At 44.8% G+C, this 27,087-nt stretch overlaps 1 protein-coding gene and 1 pseudogene across 6 annotated transcripts in view; both read left to right on the forward strand.

Annotated features, from left to right (window-relative positions):
• The window catches only part of LOC143768784 (uncharacterized), a 340,035-nt gene that overhangs the window by 289,995 nt on the left and 22,953 nt on the right, over nucleotides 1–27,087 (forward strand). For 4 of the 6 annotated variants that reach the window (XR_013214025.1, XR_013214027.1, XR_013214026.1 and 1 more), the window contains one exon: nucleotides 26,091–26,205. The exons of the other annotated variants lie outside the window; for them this stretch is intronic. The gene's annotated coding sequence lies outside the window, so the exon portion shown is untranslated. The remainder of the gene's footprint in view (nucleotides 1–26,090; nucleotides 26,206–27,087) is intronic. 6 annotated transcript variants of the gene reach the window in all.
• Nucleotides 7,466–8,736, forward strand: LOC143768783 (nurim pseudogene; annotated as a pseudogene).

A 27,087-nucleotide genomic window follows, 5' to 3' on the forward strand; every position in this document is an offset into this window, starting at 1 on the left:
ATCTGGAAACGAACTGGGATCCTCTGTCTGACACAATATTCTCAGGGATGCCGTGCAAACGAACCACGTTCTGGAAAAACACAGGAACCAGATCGGAAGAGGAAGGCAGCTTAGGCAAGGGAACCAAATGGACCATCTTGGAGAAGCGATCACATATCACCCAGATAACAGACATGCCTTGAGACACCGGAAGATCAGAAATGAAATCCATGGAGATATGTGTCCAAGGTCTCTTAGGGACAGGCAAGGGCAAGAGCAACCCGCTGGCACGAGAACAGCAAGGCTTAGCTCGAGCACAAGTCCCACAGGACTGTACAAATGACCGCACATCCCTAGACAAGGAAGGCCACCAAAAGGATCTGGCCACCAGATCTCTGGTGCCAAAAATTCCTGGGTGACCTGCCAACACCGAGGAATGAACCTCGGAAATGACTCTGCTGGTCCACTTATCAGGCACAAACAGTCTGTCAGGTGGACAAGAATCAGGCCTATCAGCCTGAAATCTCTGCAACACACGTCGCAGATCTGGAGAAATAGCTGACAAGATAATACCATCCTTAAGAATACCAACAGGTTCAGCGACTCCAGGAGCATCAGGCACAAAGCTCCTGGAAAGAGCATCAGCCTTCACATTTTTTGAACCTGGTAAATACGAGACAACAAAGTCAAAACGGGAGAAAAACAATGACCAGCGGGCCTGTCTAGGATTCAGGCGTTTAGCAGACTCGAGATACATCAGATTTTTGTGATCAGTCAAGACCACCACACGATGCTTAGCACCCTCGAGCCAATGACGCCACTCCTCAAATGCCCATTTCATGGCCAACAACTCCCGATTGCCCACATCATAATTTCGCTCCGCAGGCGAAAACTTCCTAGAGAAAAAGGCGCAAGGTCTCATAACAGAGCAACCAGGGCCTCTCTGCGACAAAACGGCCCCTGCTCCAATCTCTGAAGCATCCACCTCAACCTGAAAGGGAAGCGAGACATCAGGCTGGCACAAAACAGGCGCCGAAGTAAACCGACGTTTCAACTCCTGGAAAGCCTCCACGGCAGCAGGAGCCCAATTAACCACATCGGAGCCCTTCTTGGTCATATCCGTCAAAGGTTTCACAATGCTAGAAAAGTTAGCGATAAAACGACGGTAGAAGTTAGCGAAACCCAAGAACTTCTGAAGACTCTTAACTGACGAGGGCTGAGTCCAATCAAGAATAGCTCGGACCTTGACTGGGTCCATCTCCACAGCAGAAGGGGAAAAAATGAACCCCAAAAAGGGAACCTTCTGTACACCAAAAAGACACTTTGAGCCCTTGACAAACAAAGAATTTTCACACAAAATTTTAAAGACCATCCTGACCTGCTCCACATGCGAGTCCCAATTATCAGAAAAAACCAGAATATCATCCAGATAAACGATCAAAAATTTATCCAGATAGTTCCGGAAAATGTCATGCATAAAGGACTGAAAAACTGAAGGGGCATTAGAGAGCCCAAAAGGCATCACCAAGTACTCAAAATGACCTTCGGGCGTATTGAATGCGGTTTTCCATTCATCCCCTTGCTTAATGCGCACAAGGTTGTACGCACCACGAAGGTCTATCTTGGTAAACCACTTGGCACCTTTAATCCGGGCAAACAAGTCAGACAACAGCGGCAAAGGATACTGAAATTTGACAGTGATCTTATTTAAAAGCCGATAGTCAATACAAGGCCTCAAAGATCCGTCCTTTTTAGCCACAAAAAAGAATCCCGCACCAAGAGGGGAAGAAGACGGACGGATGTGTCCTTTCTCCAGAGACTCCTTGATATATGAACGCATAGCGGTATGTTCAGGTATCGACAGATTAAACAGTCTTCCCTTAGGAAATTTACTGCCTGGAATCAAATCTATTGCACAGTCACATTCCCTATGAGGAGGCAATGCACTGGACCTGGACTCGCTAAAGACATCCTGATAATCAGACAAATACGCCGGAACTTCCGAAGGCGTAGAAGAAGCAATAGACACAGGCAGGGAATCCTCATGAATACCACGACAGCCCCAACTAGACACTGACATAGCCTTCCAGTCAAGGACTGGATTATGGGTCTGTAACCATGGCAGCCCCAAAACAACCAAATCATGCATTTTATGTAGAACGAGAAAACGTATCACCTCGCGGTGTTCAGGAGTCATGCACATGGTAACCTGTGTCCAATACTGCGGTTTATTTTCTGCTAATGGCGTAGCATAAATACCCCTAAGAGGGATAGGATTTTCTAATGGTTCAAGAATAAAACCACAGCGCTTAGCAAATGAGAGATCCATAAGACTCAGGGCAGCACCTGAATCTACAAACGCCATGACAGGATAAGATGACAGTGAGCAAATCAAAGTTACAGACAGAATAAACTTAGGATGCAAATTACCAACGGTGACAGGACTAACAACCTTAGATATACGTTTAGAGCATGCTGAGATAACATGTGTAGAATCACCACAGTAGTAGCACAAGCCATTCCGGCGTCTATGAATTTTCCTCTCATTTCTAGTCAGGATTCTATCACATTGCATCAAATCAGGTGTCCGTTCAGACAACACCATGAGGGAATTTGCGGTTTTGCGCTCCCGCAACCGCCGGTCAATTTGAATAGCCAGGGACATGGTATCATTCAGACCTGTGGGAATGGGAAAACCCACCATAACATTCTTAATGGCCTCAGAAAGGCCATTTCTAAAATTAGCGGCCAGTGCACACTCGTTCCAATGTGTCAGCACGGACCATTTCCGAAATTTTTGGCAATACACCTCAGCCTCGTCCTGGCCCTGAGACATAGCCAGCAAGGCTTTCTCTGCCTGAATCTCAAGATTGGGTTCCTCATAAAGTAAACCGAGCGCCAGAAAAAACGCATCAATATCAGCCAATGCCGGATCTCCTGGCGCCAACGAAAAAGCCCAATCTTGAGGGTCACCCCGTAAGAATGAAATAACAATTTTTACTTGTTGAGCAGAGTCTCCAGACGAACAAGGTTTCAGGGACAAAAACAATTTACAATTATTCCTGAAATTCCTAAACTTAAATCGGTCTCCTGAAAACAGTTCAGGAATCGGAATCTTGGGTTCAGACCTAGGATTTCTGGTAACATAATCTTGTATACCCTGCACACGAGCGGCAAGCTGGTCCACACTTGTAATCAAGGTCTGGACATTCATGTCTGCAGCAAGCTTAAGCCACTCTGAGGTAAAGGGGAAAAGAAAAAAAAAAAAAAAATGAGAGAGGGAAAAAAAAAACTCAAAATTTTCTTTCTTATAATTATGTTATGACCCCAGTGGACAGGGTCTCAGAGGAACGTGTAAGTCTGCGAGATTCAAAAATCCAGCTCATAGGGCTGTGGTAACTGGGTTGACCAAATAGCTACTCCTAACGCCAACACTAGAAGTAGCCGGGGATCTTGCCTACGGTGAACGCTAGATGACTCGCGCCAGCCGGAGAATCTAACTACCCCTAGGAGAAGAAAACAAAGACCTCTCTTGCCTCCAGAGAAAGGGACCCCAAAGCAAGATACAAGCCCCCCACAAATAATAACGGTGAGGTAAGAGGAAATGACAAACACAGAAATGAACCAGGTTCAGCAAAGAGAGGCCAGCTAACTAATAGCAGAATATAGCAAGATAACTTATCTGGTCAACAAAAACCCTAAAAAAATCCACGCTGGAGATTCAAGAACCCCCGAACCGTCTAACGGTCCGGGGGGAGAACACCAGCCCCCTAGAGCTTCCAGCAAAGGTCAGGATACAGATTGGAACAAGCTGGACAAAAATACCAAACAAAACAAAAGCAAAAAGCAAGGAAGCAGACTTAGCTTGAAATACAGGAACCAGGATCATAGGACAAGAGCACAACAGATTAGCTCTGATTTCAGCGATGCCAGGCATTGAACTGAAGGTCCAGGGAGCTTATATAGCAACGCCCCTGAACTAACGGCCCAGGTGAGGATATAGGAAAAGAAAGAAGCTCCAGAGTCAAATCACTAATGACCACTAGAGGGAGCAAAAAGCAAAATCACAACAGCAACTCAGCGTTAACAGAAGTTGTCCCTGAGTCCACGGCTACGGAACCACATGTACAGGTATTTATTTTACCTTCAGCATATTTTTTTATTTTTTTTTATTATTATTATTTATTTATATAGCCCCATTATTTCCATGGTGCTGTACATGAGAAGGGGTTACATCAAAATACAAATATCACTTACAGTAAACAAAACTAACAACGACAAACTGGTACAGAGGGAAGAGGACCCTGCCCTTGCGGGCTTACATTCTACAGGATTATGGGGAAGGAGACAGTAGGTCGAGGGTTGCAGTAGCTCCAATGGTGTTGAGGTGGCCGTGTGGTCTTTACAGGCTGTAAGCTTCTTTGAAGAGATGGGTTTTAAGGTTTCTTTTGAAGGATCCAAAAGTAGTGGATAACCGGATGTGTTGGGGCACTGAATTCCAGAGGATGGGTGATATTCGGGGGAAGTCTTGGATGCGATTGGGTGAGGAGCGAATAAGCGTGGAGGAGAGGAGGAGGTCTTGGGAGGACCGGAGATTACGTGAGGGAAGATATTGAGAGATTAGTGTGGAAATATACGGAGGAGAAAGATTATGGATGGCTTTGTAGGTCAGTGTTAGTAATTTAAACTGGATACGCTGAGAAATTGGGAGCCAGTGAAGGGATTTGCAAAGAGGGGAAGCAGGAGTGTAGCGAGGAGAGAGATTAATAAGTTGGGCAGTAGAGTTAAGGATGGACTGGAGGGGTGCGAGAGTGTTAGAAGGTAGGCCACAGAGGAGTATGTTGCAGTAGTCGAGGTGGGAGATGATTAGGGCATGCACGAGCATTTTGGTAGAGTGTGGGTTGAGGAAAGGACGGATTCTGGAAATATTTTTGAGCTGGAGGCGACAGGAGGTGGCGAGAGCTTGGATGTGCGGTTTGAAGGACAGGGCAGAGTCAAGGGTTACTCCGAGGCAGCGGATTTTGGGGACAGGGGAAAGTGTGATTTCATTTATTTTGATAGATAGATCAGGTAGGGAAGATATGCGAGATGGAGGAAAGATAATTAGTTCAGATTTGTCCACATTGAGCTTGAGGAAGCGAGAGGAGAAGAAGGAGGATATGGCTGATAGACACTCTGGGATTCTGGAGATCAGAGAGGTGACATCTGGGCCAGAGAGGTAGATCTGAGTGTTATCGGCATATAGATGGTACTGGAAGCCATAGGACCTTATGAGTTGTCCCAGGCCGAGTGTATATATTGAGAAGAGTAAGGGTCCTAGGACAGAGCCTTGAGGGACACCAACAGAGAGGGGGCGAGATGAAGAGGTAGTATGGGAGAAGGAAACGCTAAATGTGCGGTTGGCAAGGTATGAGGAGATCCAAGATAGGGCAATGTCTTTGACCCCAAAGGAAGAGAGGATCTGTAGTAGGAGGCAGTGGTCAACTGTGTGGAAGGCAGAGGACAGGTCTAGGAGGAGGAGTATAGAGAATTGTCTGTTAGCTTTGGCTGTAAGTAAGTCATTAGTCATTTTGGTCAGGGCAGTCTCAGTGGAATGGTGGGGACGGAAGCCAGATTGTAGGTTGTCGAAGAGAGAGTTAGATGCAAAGTGAGAGGAAAGTTCAGCATGGACGTGCTGCTCAAGGAGTTTGGATGCAAATGGGAGCAAAGATATGGGGCGATAGCTGGACATACCGCTTGGGTCAAGGGATGGCTTTTTGAGGATAGGTGTGATTGTGGCATGTTTGAAGGCAGAGGGGAAGGTACCAGAAGTTAGTGAAAGGTTGAAGAGATGGGTTAGGGATGGAATTAGTGTGGTGGTGAGGTTGGGGAGGAGGTGGGATGGGATGGGGTCAAGTGCACAAGTGGTGAGGTGTGATTTGGAGAGAAGATGAGCAAGCTCCCCTTCAGAGATTTTGGAGAGTGAAGTTATGGGGTTTGGGCATTGGTCTCTCATACAAAGGGGTTGTGGTGGTTGGACAACAAAGACTTGCCTTGTTTTGTCTATCTCATTTTTGAAGTGCGTGGCAAAGTCCTCGGCAACGATTAGCGAAGTCGGAGGGGGCAGTGGTGGGCGGAGGAGGGAGTTAAAAGTGTTGAACAACTGTTTGGGGTTGTGGGATAAGGAAGATACGAGGGTTGTGAAGTAGGCCTGTTTAGCAGAGGTGAGAGCTGATTTGAATGCCAGTGTTGCTTGTTTGAGTGCAGTGAAATCATCTTGTGAATGCGTTTTCTTCCAACGCCGTTCTGCAAATCTCGATACTTGACGAAGCTTTTTAGTGATGTTATTGTGCCAGGGTTGTCTATTGGTTCGTCGCGCTCTGCTATGCATGACAGGGGCAACCGTGTCAATAGCTGATGCAAGAGTGGCATTGTAGAAAGCAGTGGCAGTGTCTGTGTCGTGGAGTGAGGATATTGAGGACAGTGGTAGGATAGAGTCAGAGAGTGTGTGGGTGTCTAGGTGTGCGAGGTTCCTGCGTGGGTGCGCATGATGCTGGACATGGGTGACAGGTGAGGAGGACAGGGATGAGAAAGTGACTAGATGGTGGTCAGATAGAGGGAGAGGGGAGGTGGTGAAGTTAGATAGGGAGCATAAACGGGTGAAGACCAGGTCTAATGCGTGTCCGTCTGTGTGGGTGGCTGAGGAGGACCACTGCGTAAGTCCAAAGGATGAAGTAAGGGACAGGAGTTTAGAGGCTGCTGACTGGTGGGTGTCAATGGGGATATTGAAGTCACCCATGATGATGGTGGGAATGTCAGCAGAGAGAAAGTGAAGGAGCCAGGTGGAGAATTGGTCAATAAAGGCAGTGGTCGGGCCCGGAGGTCGGTATATGATGGCCATTTGGAGGTTGTAGGGGGAGTAGATGCGGACAGAGTGGACTTCAAAAGAGGGGAGGATAAGGGAGGGTAGAGGTGGGATTGGGTTAAAGGTACAGTTGGAAGAAAGGAGAAGGCCCACTCCTCCACCATGTTTGTTGCCAGGGCGAGGAGTGTGGGTGAAGTGGAGGCCACCGTAACATAGTGCAGCAGGGGAGGCTGTGTCAGAGGGTGTCAGCCATGTTTCAGTGATGCCCAGAAAGAAAAGATTACGAGAGGTAAAGAGGTCATGAATCACGTGGAGTTTATTGCAGATGGAGCGGGCATTCCATAGTGATCCAGAGAGAGGGTGCAAAGGGGTGGGCGTCATGGGCACGGATTTGAGGTGGGCAAGATTTCGGGTGTTTATATAGGGTTGGGAGCGATAGGAGGGGGTAGTAATAGGAGGTATGAGCTGTGGGGGTCCAGGATTGGGAGATATGTCTCCAGCACTGAGGAGAAGCAGAGAGAGACAGAGCAGGTGGGAGAAGGAGAGTGGGCGGCTTGCTTTGTGTGTTATTAGGAGAGATCTGCGGTTGAGGAGCAGGTCAGCGGAGGAGGTCAGGTGGGGAGGCAGGAGGGAAGGAGAGATTATTACTTGGTTAGGGGGTGCTGCGGTTTGAGGATAGCGAAGGAGAGTGAGGAGTAAGGGAGCCAGAACTGTTAGAGCGTATGTCAGCATGATGTGAATAAGTATGGGGAAATGGAATGAAATTTAGTATTTTTTAGCATTTTTTTTTTTTTGCAGATTTCTTTGGGCGGGAGACGTCTCCTCTAAGTTTTCCCAGCGCAGTCTGCGGACCCCGTCTCCCAGTAAGGAGGGTCTCTGCCTCCGAGGCTGCACGCAGGGCACTGAGGAATAAACCATGATGAAGTCCCGCCACGTTCTTTGGAGTCTACAGGAAATATGAGAATGTCGGCGGACTCCCAAGCTCCTCACCCTGGTTCCCCGGTGCCCTCGAGGCCGGCCTGTCTAGCCTTGGGCATCGCCTCCTTCCTCTGCTTCGTGGCCGGCTTTGGCACTGGGGCCGAGTTTGTGCGTTTTATCTCCTTTGGCGCCATATTTAAGAACATCAGTGGAGGACTGGAGGACGAGCGGCCCCTGTTGTGGCGAGATGCCGTTTGCGACCCCTCGTTCCTGCGCTCTCTTGGGTTGAACGTTGCGCTGCTGATCATATTCGTCATCCAGCACAGCCTCATGGCCTGGCCGGCTGTAAAGGAGGCGGTTGTGAAAGTTTTCGGGGTGCTGCAAAGATCTGTGTACATCCTGTGCACCGCTGCGTCGCTCCAGATCTTGATGCGCTACTGGCAGCCCTTCCCGCGACGACCCTACCTGTGGAACATCACCACGGCCCCTTGGAGCGCCTGGCTGCCCCTGCTCTGCGCCCTCCTCCATACCGTATCATGGCTCCTGATATTCAGCGTCCTCCTGATCTTCGATTACGCAGAACTGATGGGGGTCAAGCAGGTGTATTACCACTGCCTGGGAATGGGGGACCCCCTGTCTCATAAGTCACCCCGCATATAAAGAGTTCTCTGACATCTGTGACAAGAAGAATGCAGATCAGCTTCCTCCACACAGGCATTATGACTGTCCCATTGAGCTGCTTCCTGGGGCAGCTATTCCTTTTGGTAACGTATACCCTTTGGCGGCACCTGAGCTTCAAGCCTTAAAGGAGTATATTGATGAAAATCTGGCCAAAGGCTTCATACGTCCTTCTTCCTCACCAGCAGGGGCACCTATATTTTTTTGTAAAAAAGAAGGATGGGACCCTGAGACCCTGTGTTGACTATCGGGAACTTAATAAGGTAACCATACGAAACTGTTACCCTTTGCCTCTGATTCCCGAATTACTGGAAAGAGTCCGCCATGCTAAGGTGTTCTCTAAAATGGATCTTCGTGGGGCTTATACTTTGGTGCGTATTCGTCCAGGGAATGAGTGGAAGACAGCATTCAGATGACGGTATGGACACTTTGAATATCTTGTGATGTGACGTTGGCACCCGCTGTATCCGTATTGTGCACTTGCCCAGTTTATTAGAATATGGCGCATGCGGGAGACCTGTCGGCTGTGACGTTGGTACCTGCTGTATCCGTATTGTGCACTTGCCCAGTTTATTAGAATATGGCGCATGCAGGAGACCTATCGGCTGTGACGTTGGCACCCGCTGTATCTGTATTGTGCACTTGCCCAGTTTATTAGAATATGGCGCATGCAGGAGGCAGGAGACCTGTCACCTGTGCACGTGGCAGTTCTCTACCAATGCGCCTCTCATTTCTGATGTGCTCCTTATCATCATTTTTGTAATGGTTTTTAATCAGTGGAGGTTTTTGCGTCTCCCGGGTGAGAACGGCTCATCCATTGTGTGCTCTCCGGCCATTTGTCCCATGCTGTACTGTCCTGACCAAGATTGTTCTCTGTAATTTATTTCCCTTTTTGCGACCACTTAATAAATAGACCGGACTCAAAGTCAATTTCACCACGCCGCAGCTAATTTCCATTTAATTTAGTTTCATTGTGAGCAGCCAATGCTCCTCCGGTAATGTCATGCATTGAGTGCAGAGCCACGTGCTTCATCTCTGATTATCTGCAGCCATCGCCGGTGCGCACAATGTGCAGATATGTCATGGTGTCTGCACTGAATAATGCAGCGTTCAGAGTGATGTGAGCAGAGTTTGCCGCGGGTTCATTTACCTTCCGATGCCTTCATTATTTCATCCATATTTCTTAGCTACAAGAGAACAATGGAGGCTCCTCTCTTACAAGACATTGAAATATTTGGGCCTCGTCTGTTCTGACATGTATAGGTCTATGGGGTCTGCATCGCGCCTTCAGCCCCCTTGCTAATAGATCCCTTTTCTTTACTGCCTTGTTGCCACTTTTCATTTTTTTGCTTTTCTTTTTCCATCCTTGTCTTCCAAGAGTGTAACTTTTTTTGTACTTTTCCTTGATATAACACTATGAGGGCTTGAGTTGTGCTTCGTCATTCCACTTCGCACCATTTCATTTTCCATATAATCTTCTGAAAACCTAAAAAAATTGTGGAATGTAATGAAAAAAAGAAATCAGCAATTCCTTCATTGTTTTTTGGATTTTGTTTTTACAACATTAACTTTCGTGGTACAATTAACCATCGTAATTTAATGAATTGCATCACATAAACTAAAAGGCGATAACTTCAACCTCTACTGAACTAAGACCTCCTGCCGTGAACAGGTAATTACAGCAGGGGATCTGCTGAGAGCAAGCCACCAAGTCTAGGATTTGTATACTCAGAGGTGGAAAAGTACGGCTTCAGAGGCAGGAGCTTACGCTTGTAATAATTATAGGGGATAACTCAGGAGACTCTTTGCGTGGAACAAGACAACTACAGGACACAGTTTTATAAGTGTATATTAAGTCTATATTATCACACGGTGATTCAAACAGGTGCAGAGAGAAACTCAAGTCCACAACACTTGGTGTAAATTTTAAACGCAGCTTAGCAGTCTATAGGAAACTTCAGAGGAAAATGCAATAAAGCACAAAGTCTATGAAGCACAGTTATTCTTGAGGATACTTGACACGAATAAATCCTTGTCTTAGTCCAAACACAGATAGATATGCTTATAAGGCAGATCAAATCATATCTTAGCTCAACCAGGGAGGCCTGGTTAATAGTCTCAGGTTTTTGCAGAGCAGAAACAGCTTACATGTCCAGCAAATGCAGATGGAAGTAAACACGAGCAGCTGATGAAGGAGGATTACTGGAACTGGTGTATGCAGCAGTAACTCAGAGCAGAGTAGCAGGATCTCCACAAAGGTTCACAGGAGCAGGTGCAGGTGCAAAGCCAGGGAGTCATCAGGAGCTGAATGCAAGGCAGAATACTCTAGCACAGACTGAAGGCTGGGGTGGAGTTTTATAGCAGGAAGACACAGTGCACATGAGACCAAAGACGCCATCTTGGAAAAGGGCAGTAATGCACAAAAGGTAAAAAATGTTCATAGTCCTGACATTACTCCCTCCTTAGAAGCGGCCTCAGGACGATCCTAGACCTGGTTTCTCAGGGAATCTCTGATGAAAACGAGAAATCTTCTGTTGGGCATTGATGTTTTCCACAGGTTCCCAAGAGTCTTCCTCAGGGGGATATCCCTGCCATCTTATCAGATATTGGAGCCGATTCCTGAGAATCCTGGAATCAATAATTTCCCCCACCGCAAATTGTTCTTGCCCATCAATCACCACAGGCTGCGGAGGTGGCACAACACATCCCTGGAAGGTATTAGGAGATACAGGCTTTAGTAAAGATACATGAAAAACTGGGTGTACCTTCATAGTCCTAGGCAGCTTCAGCCGGCAGGCCACAGAGCTCACAATACCGTTGATCTTGAAAGGGCCAATGAATTTCTGTCCAAGTTTTTGTGATGGAACGTTTAACTTCAGATTCTTAGTTGCTAACCACACGGAATCTCCTACCTTGAACATGGGTGCAGGTTTACGGAATCTATCAGCCAATCTCTTATAACGTTCTTGAGCTGTGGTCAGGGATTCTTTCAGAACCTCCAGATTTTGTCTCATCGCAGTCAGCCTTTCCTCCACTGCCGGAACCGGAGAATTAATTGGAGACCTAGGTAAAATACACGGATGATAACCCAGATTGGCAAAGAAAGGTGTAAATTTAGTGGAGGCGCTCTGAGAATTATTATATGAAAATTCGGCTAACGGCAGCAACTCCAACCAATCATCCTGGAGATGGCTGACATAGCATCTTAGATATTGTTCCAGCATCTGGTTGGTACGCTCAGTCTGACCATTTGTCTGGGGATGGTAAGCGGAAGAGAGACAGACATTAATATTGAGTGCAGAGCAAAACCCATTCCAGAATCTTGAAGTGAACTGTACTCCACGGTCAGAGATGATCTCATCCGGAACCCCATGCAACCGAAAGACATTCTGTATAACCAAGTTCATTGTATCTTTAGCTGAGGGGAGGCCGGTGCACGGAACAAAATGAGCAGCTTTAGTCAGGCGATCAACTACCACCATGATTGTATTCATGCCCCCCGATGTAGGCAGCTCCACAATAAAGTCCATTGATATAGACCCCCAAGGGTGGGACGGAACAGGTAATGGTTGTAGAAGACGCGTAGGTGCCACATGAGGAGTCTTGTAACGGGCACATACCTTGCAAGAGAGAACATAGTCCTTGGTATCCTTCAGGCAAGTTGGCCACCAGAAGAATCGGCTCAGGAACTCTTGTGTCTTCTCTACCCCCCTGTGACTAGCCAACTTGGAGTCATGTACCAACTTGAGGATCTGCAGACGGACGACCTCAGGGACGTAGATACGTCGATCTCTGAACCACATGCCACCCTTAAAGACAAGATTAATATCCACAGGTGGGTTGGCCAGAAATACATCACCGTCATAGGCCTCCCTGCACTCCTTCCACAAGTCCTGATCGTGGATAACTCCGATGAAATTGGCATCAGATGGAATGGTCTTGGATGGAGCTCCAGGTACGGAATCCACAGCATGGATTCGGGATAAAGCATCAGCCTTCCCATTACGAGAACCTGGACGGTACGAGATAACAAAGTTAAATTGATTCAAAAACAAGTTCCAACGAGCCTGACGAGGAGAAAGACATCTAGCGGATCTAAGGAACTCTAAATTGCGATGGTCAGTTAGCACTATGATCTGTTGTGCAGCTCCTTGCAGATGATGCCTCCATTCTTTGAAAGCCGCAATAATAGCCAGCAATTCCTTGTCTCCCACATTGTAATTCTTCTCTGCTGAGGTTAGTCTACGGGAAAAGAAAGCACAAGGATGTAGCAGACCCTTCTCTCCAGTTCTTTGGGAGAGAATAGCCCCCAAAGCATTATCAGAAGCATCCACCTCCACAATGAATGAAAGTGTTGGATCTGGGTGTATCAACAGCGGTGCTGATGTGAAACAGATCTTAAGCCGATCAAAAGCTTCTTGAGCCCGTGATGACCACTTAATGGGCTTTTCCTTCTTTGTCAAGGAAGTAATGGGACGGACAATATCAGAAAAATTTCGAATGAAGCGTCTGTAGAAATTTGCAAAACCAATAAAACGTTGGACCTCCTTAACCTTCTTGGGTACCGGCCAGTCAAGGATAGCCTGAATCTTACCAGATTCCATGTTCAGCCCCTGGGGAGAGATGATATAACCTAAGAACTGTATCTCAGAACGATGGAACTCGCATTTCTCCTGCTTGATATACAGATGGTTCTCTTTCAGATGTCTTAAAACAGCTTTGACATGTTCTTCATGTTCCTGTAGAGAGTCAGAAAAGATTAGAATATCGTCCAAATAGATCACCACAAACTGGTCCAACAAATCTCTGAAAATGTCATTAGCAAGGTGTTGAAACGTTGCAGGGGCATTACAAAGCCCGAAGGGCATCACGAGATATTCAAAGTGTCCATACCGGCATCAGAATGCTGTCTTCCACTCATCCCCTGGACGAATACACACCAAACTATAAGCCCCACGAAGATCCAGTTTAGAGAACACCTTAGCATGGCGGACTCTTTCCAGTAATTCGGGAATCAGAGGCAAAGGGTAACAGTTTCGTACGGTTACCTTATTGAGTTCCCGATAGTCAACACAGGGTCTCAGGGTCCCATCCTTCTTTTTTACAAAAAATATAGGTGCCCCTGCTGGTGAGGAAGAAGGACGTATGAAGCCTTTGGCCAGATTTTCATCAATATACTCCTTTAAGGCTTGAAGCTCAGGTGCCGCCAAAGGGTATACGTTACCAAAAGGAATAGCTGCCCCAGGAAGCAGCTCAATGGGACAGTCATAATGCCTGTGTGGAGGAAGCTGATCTGCATTCTTCTTGTCACAGATGTCAGAGAACTCTTTATATGCTGGAGTTAAAGAAAATACCTGTACATGTGGTTCCGTAGCTGTGGACTCAGGGACAGCTTCTGTTAACGCTGAGTTGCTCCTTGTTGGAAAGATAATCTCATTGGTCTCCCAGTTGATAATTGGGTTCTGAGAACGCAACCAAGGAATGCCTAAAATCACAGGAAAATGAGGAGAAGAAATTAGCAAGAAAGAAAGTTGCTCCTGATGATTAGGCTCCAACAAAATTTCAAGGGGTACGGTCTCCTGATCCGCAGGCCCAGAGATTAAAGGTGACCCATCCACTGTTTCCACGGTAATTGGAGAGGCTCTTTGCTGAATTTCAATACCATGTTCCTTGGCAAATGCGATATCCATGAAATTGCCACCTGCACCTGAGTCAATCATAGCTGCACTGGAAATCCACTGTCCTGAACACAGGATCTTAATAGGGAGAGAACAGTGAGAGTTCTTCTCCTTCAGCTCCTTGGGGGGTGAAGTCATAGAAAGTGAATGGAATACAGCGTTTAAAGCCAGGCTACATTCAGAGATGGCAGATTCATCATCACAGTTGTCATACTCCCCTACTGCTGCAAGCACCTTGTTAGGCCATCTAGGACACTTAGGACAATTGATCAAGAAGTGGTCAGACTGGCCGCAGTAGAAACAGACTTTCACGAAGGCGATGCTCCCAGCGCTCATTGATCTCGCGCCTCTGAACGGAATCAATTTGCATGGGCACCTCCTCCACCTCCCGAGAGGTTTTACCTGCAGGCTCTTTGGAAGGAAGGGAAAAGTTAGAAATACGGTTATATGCAGCAAATTTCTCCTGCCTACGCTCAGTAAGGCGAATGTCTATGCACACACAATGCTGTATAAATGTCTCTAGCTCTTGTGGTGACTCAGAGCGAGCTAGTTCATCTTTTACAATACTAGACAGACCCCTTTTAAAAATAGGCAATTGTGCATAACTGTCCCAATTGGTATCTACCGCTAATCTCCTGAATTCAGTGGCATACTCAATAACAGAACGTTTAGCCTGGCATAAAGACAACAAAGCAGATTCAGCGGTTGCACGGCAATTAGGGTCATCAAACATTAATGCCATAGCTGCCAAAATATCATCCAAGTTATTTAACCATGGGTCACGAGACTCAATCATCGGATTCGCCCAGGCGAGCGCTCGTGAGGTCAGTAGCATTATTACACACAATACTTTGGATCTATCAGTAGGAAAACGGTCAGCATGCACATCAAAATATAGCATACATTGATTCACAAAGCCACGAAATTAGTTGCGATCACCATTAAATCTGAATGGGGGCAACTTAGGTGGGCTAGCTGGTGGTGGTTTCCCAGAGGGTAAAGTCACTTGTGCAGCTATTTGCGTGCTTATGTCCTGAAAAGCCCGTCCATACTGGGACTCTATGCCAGCAAGTTTGTTTTCCTGGGCTGCCATGCGGTTGCTTAAGTCCTGCAAAGTTTGTCCAAACACTTGTTGATTGTGTTCAAAGCTTCCAAACTTCTTTTGCAGACCTTCCACATCTTTCTGCAGTGATCTAATTATGGAAAACACCTGCTCTAATCTGCTCTCTGCAGTCATTGTTCCAGCAGTCTTTTTTTTTTTATGGCTAGAGTATCCTGTAATAATTATAGGGGATAACTCAGGAGACTCTTTGTGTGGAACAAGACAACTACAGGACACAGTTTTATAAGTGTATATTAAGTCTATATTATCACACGGTGATTCAAACAGGTGCAGAGAGAAACTCAAGTCCACAACACTTGGTGTAAATTTTAAACGCAGCTTAGCAGTCTATAGGAAACTTCAGAGGAAAATGCAATAAAGCAGAAAGTCTATGAAGCACAGTTATTCTTGAGGATACTTGACACGAATAAATCCTTGTCTTAGTCCAAACACAAATAGATATGCTTATAGGCAGTTAAAATCATATCTTAGCTCAACCACGGAGGCCTGGTTAATAGTCTCAGGTTTTTGCAGAGCAGAAACAGCTTACATGTCCAGCAAATGCAGATGGAAGTAAACACGAGCAGAAGATGGAGGATTACTGGAACATGGTGTATGCAGCAGGAACTCAGAGCAGAGTAGCAGGATCTCCACACAGGTTCACAGGAGCAGGTGCAGGTGCAAAGCCAGGGAGTCATCAGGAGCTGGATGCAAGGCAGAATACTCTAGCACAGACTGAAGGCTGGGGTGGAGTTTTATAGCAGGAAGACACAGTGCACATGAGACCAAAGACGCCATCTTGGAAAAGGGCAGTAATGCACAAAAGGTAAAAAATGTTCAGAGTCCTGACAACGCTGTTCAAAGGAATTATCTCAAGACACTCTGGAGCCATTATGAATATTGGGGTTTTTATATATCCACTATTTGTTGACGATACATTTTTGGTGTCACATCATTGTGAGAGCGGCCCAGCACCCCCAAATTAATATTGGCCAGATGGATGGTGACACATATCCCAGATTTCCTATCTATGGAAAGCTAACATCATGATAGGAACTATGGCAATAATATCTTCTGCTTGGGACCTGCAGGGGCGAAGGTATCCTGAAAGTTGGGGATCTCATATTTTTCTAAAGACCTAACCATATGCCATCATCAGCCAGCCTTATGAGCCCACCAGGGGACGGTATTGGAACTTAACTGTAATCTAACAAAATCAGTTTGGGTTTTTGTCCTTTGTCAGTCCTGAAAGACACAATGCTCCCTGGTCCATTGTTCTAAGGAGTGCTTAACCTCCGCTAAGCTCGGAGCCATTTCCATTACACAGGTTTACCACATTTGTTTTTTTTTATCCTTTTTATTTTATGTAATTGTATATACCTTATTGTTTTGTTCCCATTTTTTATCATATTTTGTATATTTTTATAAACTCTGCCTTCTTTTGGATTAAATATATAAAATTCAATAGCTCTGTTCCTTTTGCTCTTTAAACCGCACCCCTGAAGCAATAAGTTACCTCATTCAAATTCTTGGATAAATGGTACTTGCAACGGGACAGCAATGGGTACAACTGTTGCATGTGTTTTTGATAATTTATTCTTGCCTTTTTTTTAGAAAAATACATTTTGGGAATATCTAATCCATATTTAAAACATGTGCAAACTTTTTTGAGGTTTGTGGATGAAATTTTTATAGTGTCGGATGGTACACAAAATGAATTTTTTAACTTTGTGGATTCTTTGAATACATCTAATACAGAAAATATGTGCTTCACAGCTTGTTTCGGGGGGAAGCATTTGGAATTTCGTGATGTTGAACTTAATATCGTTGATGGCAACATTATTTCTAGGGCCTTTAGAAAGCCCACGGCTACTAATATTATGCTTCATTATAACTGTGCACACCCAATACATACAAAAAAGGGCTTACCATACAGTCAGATGCTGAGATTAAGAAAGATAAAATAACAATGAAATGGTGTTTGAAGACAGAATTAAAAAAATAGACTTTTAGAAAGAGGTTATCCATCCATGATATTAAATGAAGCACATAACAAAGTAAACAAAAAGATCTACTATACCGCAATAAGAATAGAAATAAAGAGAAAAATTTAATGGGTGAAGAAACATTGAAATTTATTTTTTAATTTCAAGCATAATCGGGACCGCTCGGCCTAAACGATAGGACTGATTTATCAGTCTTCCTCTAAAAATAAATTTGATAAATTATTGCTAACTGCTCTTAGATAGTAATTACTGATTTTGATGATATATATCATAGTTTTTTTTTCTTTTTTACTGTTCTTGTATCTGTAAACTTTTGTTTGCTAAAATGATTGTTTTTATTGGTCTACCCTATAAAAAGGAAATGACCTCATGTAATTGCTCACCTCGACCCATTGAAGCATTCAGTCGCAAAACGGCCGTTGTCCACTTTTCCTCCCCCTGCATGCCTTTTAGAACCTGCACATCCACATGCTATTGTTTGAGTTTAGGCTGTGATATTTCAGTTATTAAGGGGATCCACATCTATAACAGTGCTTGAAGCTGTTGCTCTGGTGCGGTTCTGCTGTTTTCCTATGCCTGCTTTTGTATATTTTTATAAACTCTGCCTTCTTTTGGATTAAATATATAAAATTTAATAGCTCTTTTCCTCTTGCTCTTTAAACCGCACCTCTGAAGCATTAAGCTACCTCTAACTGGTGTCCTAGTAGTTCCTTTTATTATTGTGGAGTTTGCAGTGACCATATATATATATATATATATAACTACCGACAATATATATATTCCATGCTTTGGAATCGGAGGTGTGTATACCATAGTCTCGCTGTGAGTTCCCCAATAACTTGCCTATTAGGGAAAACAACCGCGTCCACACTCATCAGTCAATTGCGTAGTTGTCATGATGTTTGGAGGCAGCAGAGTGCTGGTTCATGATCATCTGGCAACGGTGGGGTAATATCTGCAAGATCTCCCAGCTGTTCCCTGACATATTAGTGCCAGTGGTGGGATTACAGCACAATCCCCCCAGCTGTTCCCTGACAAGTCACATCCACACACCTCCCCTTGGTGATCTAAGATGGGGTTGGTCAGTGTGATGCAGCTTAGATCCCCAAACAATTAGGAGATCCCCAACCTTCAGGATATCTGCTTACCAGGATGTCCCAGGCTGGTGATATTTATTCTTATAATTTTAATTTTAGCTTTCAAAAAGAAATATGGAATATATATATAATGTTATCTATCTGGCCGATATTAATTTGGGGCTGTTGCACAGGCCACGCAGTGATGTAAGTAATTGCGTTATGATTGGTACTTCGTCAAGATGAGAAAAATATGTCTTTTATAAGTATAGGGCCTATGCCTGCCGCAAGAAACCCAATATTCGTAAGTGCACTTTGGTGCCAAATCATCTGATATCATTGGCCTGTGTTGCTATTGAGCAGAGGAAGACTTAACCCAACAGGCACTTTATAGACTTTGTCTATAGACTTTCTTTTTGTCTTCTCACCATCGGATAACCCACTTCAATTACCTGCTCACATCAGAGGGTCATAGAGAAACTGGGGTCAGATGTAGTGTTAAAGTGCTTCATTTTCGCCTTCAGTTTATGATAAAGGCATGCTTCAATGCTCCATATGAGGGAGACACGTCACCTCTCAAGATTTGGCTTACATTATAACAATGCATAATAAAATGTGATTTTTTTTTTAATGGAGTAACATAGTAACATAGTTATTAAGGTTGAAGGAAGACTTTAAGTCCATCTAGTTCAAGCCATAGCCTAACCTAACATGCCCTAACATGTTGATCCAGAGGAAGGCAAAAAAAAACCATGTGGCAAAGAGTAAGCTCCACACCTTCCCGACTCCATATACGGCAATCAGACTAGTTCCCTGGATCAACGCCCTATCAAGGAATCTAGTGTATATAACCTGTAACATTATACTTTTCAAGAAAGGCATCCAGTCCGTTCTTAAATTTAAGTAATGAATCACTCATTACAACATCATACGGCAGAGAGTTCCATAGTCTCACTGCTCTTACAGTAAAGAATCCGCGTCGTGTTATTATGCTTAAACCTTCTTTCCTCCAGACGTAGAGGATTGCCCCTTGTCCCTGTCTCAGATCTATTCTTCAAAAGATCATCAGAAAGGTCTTTGTACTGTCCCCTCATATACAGTACAGACCAAAAGTTTGGACACACCTTCTCATTTAAAGATTTTTCTGTATTTTCATGACTATGAAAATTGTACATTCACACTGAAGGCGTCAAAACTATGAATTAACACATGTGGGATTATACACTTAACAAAAAAGTGTGAAACAACTGAAATTATGTCTTATATTCTAGGTTCTTCAAAGTAGCCACCTTTTTCTTTGATGACTGCTTTGCACACTCTGGGCATTCTCTTGATGAGCGTCAAGAGGTAGTCACCGGGAATGGTTTTCACTACACAGGTGTTCCCTGTCAGGTTTGATAAGTGGGATTTCTTGCCTTATAAATGGGGTTGGGACCATCAGTTGTGTTGTGCAGAAGTCTGGTGGATACACAGCTGATAGTCCTACAGAACAGACTGTTAGAATTTGCATTATGGCAAGAAAAAAAGCAGCTAAGTAAAGAAAAACGAGTGGCCATCATTACTTTAAAAAATGAAGGTCAGTCAGTCCAAAAGATTGGGAAAACTTTGAAAGTGTCCCCAAGTGCAGTGGCAAAAACCATCAAGCACTACAAAGAAACTGGCACAAATGAGGACCGCCCCAGGAAAGGAAGACCAAGAGTCACCTCTGCTTCTGAGGATAAGTTTATCCGAGTCACCAGCCTCAGAAATAACAGGTTAACAGCAGCTCAGATTAGAGACCAGGTCAATGCCACACAGAGTTCTAGCAGCAGACACATCTCTACAACTGTTAAGAGGAGACTTTGTGCAGCAGGCCTTCATGGTAAAATAGCTATTAGGAAACCACTGCTAAGGACAGGCGACAAGCAGAAGAGACTTGTTTGTGCTAAAGAACACAAGGAATGGACATTAGACCAGTGGAAATCTGTTCTTTGGTCTGATGAGTCCAAATTTGAGATCTTTGGTTCCAACCACCGTGTCTTTGTGCGACGCAGAAAAGGTGAACGGATGGACTCTGCATGCCTGGTTCCCACCGTGCAGCATGGAGGAGGAGGTGTGATGGTGTGGGGGTGCTTTGCTGGTGACACTGTTGGGGATTTATTCAAAATTGAAGGCATACCGAACCAGCATGGCTTCCACAGCATCTTGCAGTGGCATGCTATTCCATCCGGTTTGCGTTTAGTTTGACCATCATTTATTTTTCAACACGACAATGACCCCAAACACACCTCCGGGATGTGTAAGAGCTATTTGACCAAGAAGGAGAATGATGGGGTGCTACACCAGATGACCTGGCCTCCACAGTCACCAGACCTGAACCCAAACGAGATGGTTTGGGGTGAGCTGGACCGCAGAGTGAAGGCAAAAGGGCCAACAAGTGCTAAGCATCTCTGGGAACTCCTTCAAGATTGTTGGAAGACCATTCTCAGTGACTACCTCTTGAAGCTCATCAAGAGAATGCCAAGAGTATGCAAAGCAGTCATCAAAGCAAAAGGTGGCTACTTTGAAGAACCTAGAATATAAGACATAATTTCAGTTGTTTCACACTTTTTTGTTAAGTATATAATTCCACATGTGTTAATTCATAGTTTTAATGCCTTCGGTGTGAATGTACAATTTTCATAGTCATGAAAATACAGAAAAATCTTTAAATGAGAAGGTGTGTCCAAACTTTTGGTCTGTACTGTATTTATATATTAAAATAAGATCACCCCTTAGTCTTCGTTTTTCCAAACTAAATAACCCCAAGTGTAATAACCTATCTTGGTATTGCAGACCCCCCAAGTCCTCTAATAACCTTGGTCGCTCTTCTCTGCACCCGCTCCAGTTCAGCTATGTCTTTCTTATACACCGGAGACCAGAACTGTGCACAGTATTCTAAGTGTGGTCGAACTAGTGACTTGTATAGAGGTAAAATTATGTTCACCTCATGAGCATCTATGCCTCTTTTAATGCATCCCATTATTTTATTTGCCTTTGTAGCAGCTGCCTGACACTGGCCACTAAATGTGAGTTTGTCATCCACCCATACTCCCAGGTCTTTTTCATTGACGGTTTTGCCCAGAGTTTTATAATTAAGCACATAGTTATACATCTTATTACTTGTACCCAAGTGCATGACCTTACATTTATCCCCATTAAAGCTCATTTGCCATTTATCAGCCCAAGCTTCTAGTTTACATAAATCATCCTGTAATATAAAATTGTCCTCCTCTGTATTGATTACCCTGCAGAGTTTAGTGTCTTCTGCAAATATTGAAATTCTACTCTGTATGCCCCCTACAAGGTCATTAATAAATATGTTAAAAAGAAGAGGGCCCAATACTGACCCCTGTGGTACCCCACTGCTAACCACGACCCAGTCCGAGTGTGCTCTATTAATAACCATCCTTTGTTTCCTATCCCTGGGCCATCTCTTAACCCACTAACACATATTTTTCCCTATCCCCATTATTCTCATTTTATGTATCAACCTTTTGTGTGGCACAAAAATGGGAACATTTCAGAACTTATCACGATTAACCGTGTCATCTAAGAGGTTAACTCCATTCCTAACGGTCCCTGGCGGGTGTCAGCCCACTCCAGGCACTCCTATCTGACGATTTACTCTCCTGGCACTTATATCAAATGTTCCCAGGACTCAATCACTGGGCTCAGGAGTCTCGTGCCAACTACTACAGCAGTCAGCGAGCACAAATTCAGACGGATACAGGCACATTGATCCCTTAGTAAATCTCCCACACAGTATTTGCTTATGGAGTCAGTTCACCCAAGACTGAGTAATATGTATTGATCATATTGATCTCTTCCAGGCAGTTAGCTGCTTCTTCTGCAGATATATCCAAGAGAGCAGCTCGGTGGGAGCCAGATTAATTAAAAGGGACTGAATAAGCCATTCATTCTGGACTGAGGAGGAGTTCACCAGCATGACTTCAGCATGTTCATCCATGACATGACAGCATGTTCATCCATTTCTGCAACAAATGCAGTTGGCGACCTTGCAAAGTTCTCAAGACCCCAATTCTCCTCAAAGGAGCATAACACAATCTTCATGGGGCTATGACATCTCTAGAATATTGAAATGGGCATCATCAAAGCGTAGCCGTTATTTCTGGTTACTGTTCAGAATAAGTTGTGGTGTGTCATGCGAATAACAAAATTTGTATCCATTATATGACTTGTATCCTGTATTATCATTAGTTTCCCCCTCTGCGAAATCTACATCTACTTTTCAGTTGTCTCTGAGCTAGTGGATGTTTATGTTTCCCATACACGGCACATGCAGACATGAGGAATTCCAGCTCTTCTCTCCCTATGTAGCTCTTGTTTAGAAGCACCAGCAGCATGGAGGACATTATACAGCAGCACTTCGCTGTGTAACTGTGATTCCAGCTCTCTGGTCTCTACAGCTCATGTTTAGAAGCACCAGCAGCAGGGAGGACATTATACAGCAGCACTTAGCTGTGTAACTGTGATTCCAGCTATCCAGATCATATGTAGCTCATGTTTAGAAGCAGAAGCATGGAGGACATTATACAGCATCAATAAGAATTGTAACTGTGATTCCAGCTCTCCTTTCCCTATGTAGCTCATGTTTAGAAGCAGCAGGAAGGACATTAGATACCAGCACTGAGCTGTGCAACTGATCCCAGCTCTCCTGTCCCTATTTAGCTCATGTTTAGAAGCAGCAGAATAGAGGACATTATACAGCAGTACTGAGCACAATAGCTGTGATTCCAGCTCTTAAGTGAGATAAACATAAGCTGCAGGATGGTATTACGTTTCCGAGCCTCTTTCTGCTCCTCACTTCTTTGAATTCCTATCTCCATGCACTTCAGTAGTCAGCTGTAATCTGATCTCTCAGTGATCAAGCAGTATATCATGTCTTGAGGAGGTTTTCTATATTTGCTTCTATTATTGATCAATGCAAAGTGTGTGTGAGATAGATATATATCTATTTGGTATCACCATACTCATACTAACCAGGATAATTATGTTACCAGGTCATTTTATCCTACGATGAATGTCAAAAAAACAGGACTAGGAAAAACAAAAGCAAAAAAATGAAAAACCACCCAGTTGGCAAGGGATTAATATAGCAATAATAATGGATATTTCGGAGGTAGATTTAGTGCCGTATTATAACGTGAGCCGGGCTGCTCTTAGGAGAGTGATGTGTGACTTTGTGCTTGCCGGGTGGGTCGTGGGCAGCCTGGTACCGATAGGATGATTGCCAGCTATCTGCAATTAACGTAACGGCTGCATCCCCGGAGAAGGCGATGACAGAAGACAAACACGTCTCTGCAGTACACAGGTGAATAATTGGGACTTTCAGCCTAATGACATTGCTTGCAGCAGCAGAAATGCCTTCCAGCGCTGTCTCCTAGAGTCACAGAATGCCACGAGGGCCATTTCTAATTGATGCTCATGCTTTCTTCTGTCTGCAGCGGGTAACCCGCCAATCGGGGGGCTCATCATCCACCCCCTTATTGTGAACAGTGATCCATCCTCTCCACTAACACTAATAAATATCTGCTATGAAGCGCTCCGATAAAGTTGCCCAGTTTCCACGGTAACACGTTACTATGAGCTTAATCCAGTTACTACGGTGGGGTGAAGATGTCAGATCATCTTAAAAAACACCACGGGAAAGAATAAAGTTTTCCTGTTGGCACGACAGTCAAAGTGCGCGCCGAGATTCGAGGGTTCGGCTTCATGACGGCGTAGTCTGTTATTGCTCGCAGCATCAGAAAATATACAGAAATATGGTCACCGGAGATGAGCGAATGCATCATATTCATTACGATCATTCATGATTCCATTCGCATGGCCACCATTTTACTGGATTTTTTTTCAGAGCCGGGAAGTAGATAAAATACCATAAATTTATACTCGTGGTCTTCGGACCGACCCTCGCCTGTCCTGCTGCCGCAGCTCCTGCCCGTTGCTTCAGATCACTATTCTCTTTGGGCTATGACTTACGTGGTCACATAGGACACAATGCACATCAGTCACACCATGTGGTCAATTGGTGTACATCTCGCCCAATGAGATCATATAAGTCCTACTCCGCTCCGGAAGCCAAAAGAGAAGAAATGGTGGACCAGGCAGGGAACTGCCGTGTCAGGACACGGGAGTATAAATGTTGTCATTGTTTTCTCCCTTACATTTATTATACATAGAATCATAGAATGATAGAGTTGGAAAGGACCTCCTGGGTCATCTGGTCCAACCCCCTGCTCAAAGCAGGAGTCACTAAATCATCCCAGAAAGATGACTGTCCAGCCTCTGTTTGAAGACTTCCATTGAAGGAGAACTCGCCACCTCTCGTGGCCGACGGTCCCACTCATTGATCATCCTCACTGTCAAAAAGTGTTTTGTAATGTCTAATCTGTGTCTCCTCCCATTCAGTTTCATCCCATTGCTTTCTAGTCTTTCCTTGTGCAATTGAGAATAAATATGATCCTTCTACAATGTGACAGCCCTTGAGATATTTGTAGACCGCTATTAAGTCTCCTCTCAGTCTTTTTTGCAAGCTAAACATTCCCAAATCCTGTAAACGTTCCTCATAGGACACGGTTTGCAGACCGGTCACCATTCTGGTCGCTCTTCTCTGAACTTGCTCCAGTTTGTTGATGTCTTTTTTAAAATGTGGTGCCCAAAACTGGACACAGTATTCCAGATGAGGTCTGACCAAAGAGGAGTAGAGGGCAATAATGACTTAAAGGGCACCTGTCACCCCGTTTTTTCAGTATGAGATAAAAATACTGTTAAATTGGGCCTGAGCTGTGCATTACAACAGTGTATTTTGTGGACCCCGATTCCCCACCTATGCTGCCAAAATACGTTACCAAAGTAGCCGTTTTCGCCTGTCAATCAGGCTGGTCTGGTCAAAAGGGCGTGGTGTCTTCCCCCAGATCTTGCTTAGTTTTCCGTTGGTGGCGTAGTGGTTTGCGCATGCCCAAGGTCCCGAATCCACTGCACAGGGGAGTGAAAAGAGCGCGATGTGCGCTATTTCATTGGTGATCGGTGGGGGCGGCCATCTTCCTTTGGCCGCGCGTGCGCAGAAGCGGCGCTCTGCTGGCCGCGGCTTCAGGAAAATGGCTGCGGGATGCCGCGCGTGCGCAGATGGAGATCGCGGCGGCCATTTTCCTGAAGCAGAGTTCGCATCTCGGCTTCAGGAAAATGGCCGCCGCGATCTCCATCTGCGCACGCGCAGCATCCCGCGGCCATTTTCCTGAAGCCGCGGCCAGCAGAGCGCCGCTTCTGCGCACGCGCGGCCAAAGGAAGATGGCCGCCCCCACCGATCACCAATGAAATAGTGCACATCGCGCTCTTTTAACTCCCCTGTGCAGTGGATTCGGGACCTTGGGCATGCACAAACCACTACGCCACCAACGGAAAACTAAGCAAGATCTGGGGGAAGACACCATGCCCTTTTGACCAGACCAGCCTGATTGACAGGCGAAAACGGCTACTTTGGTAACGTATTTTGGCAGCATAGGTGGGGAATCGGGGTCCACAAAATACACTGTTGTAATGCACAGCTCAGGCCCTATTTAACAGTATTTTTATCTCATACGGAAAAAACGGGGTGACAGGTTCCCTTTAATGATCTAGACTGTATGCTTCTGTTAATACATCCCAGAATTGCATTTGCCTTTTTTGCAGCTGCATCATACTGTTGTCTCAAGTTCTGTTTTTGATCAACTAGTATACCCAAGTCTTTTTCACATGTGCTGTTGCTTAAAGAATATCTTTTTGTTGCAGATTTAACTCGGACCATATCACATCTGCCAGTTAATTTAGAGTGAAGCTGCCCTAAGCAAGAGGTTTGGTCATTTCTGAAGGCACGAATGGAGGTTTTTTCAGTGCACCATTTTAGGTCAGTACTTTGGTTTTCAGACTATCGGAAGGGCCTCAGTGTAGGACACACCCTGGTTTAGACATGAGGAAAATGGAGCCAAAAAAAAATTCACACTGACTAAAACTATCATGGCGGTCTAAGGCTGTGAAGGGATCAGAGTGGTTCTAAGCACCTCTTGACCAGCAGTGGTCCTGAGATGGATGGCAGGAAGTTACAGTTCATCAAGTCATGATACCCACAATAGGTCTACACCTGTGTTTCACCACTATTGCCTTGAAGGTGTCTCTTGGGTTTTATTTTTATAGATCCAGTATTTTGTTTTCTGGAGCCTCTTCCAGCTCCACCGTGCTCTTGAGTGCTTTATGAGTACAGATGTTACTCGACAGCCTTGTAATGTCTCACTTCATCTGTGAGTGATATCCAGAATGTGAGAGTGAAGACGGCATCTCGTGGCTTCAAAGCTACTCAGAGCCTCCTCACACAAATAAATTGGATATTTGGCAGCCGTCAAGGTAACAGCTTCGCTGTTCTCATCTCATTCCAGATAATTAGTGGTGTCAACGGTGTTCGATCCCATTTGAGCACATCCTATGTAACCCCAGTACGTAAGCACATTTCATTAGAAAGTCCCTTTGTTTGCTTAATGCAATAGACAGTTGTTATTTTCCACGTAAACATTCATTATCTATAGAAAGAAAGACAACATCATTCCAGGCAGGAACCAGGACTCCGTGCCCGATGTCAATACTGATAATGGGAGCATTTGTGACACGGTGCAGAGGTGGAATATTAGAGTGGTAAATGAGGTATTAAAAAAAGACAATAATCTAGGGTGTGTGTATATGTGTATATATATATATATATATAATACACACACATGTAATATTGTAGGTGAGGAGC

This window comes from Ranitomeya variabilis, chromosome 4, assembly GCF_051348905.1.
Source record: "Ranitomeya variabilis isolate aRanVar5 chromosome 4, aRanVar5.hap1, whole genome shotgun sequence".
Taxonomy (NCBI): Eukaryota; Metazoa; Chordata; class Amphibia; order Anura; family Dendrobatidae; genus Ranitomeya; species Ranitomeya variabilis.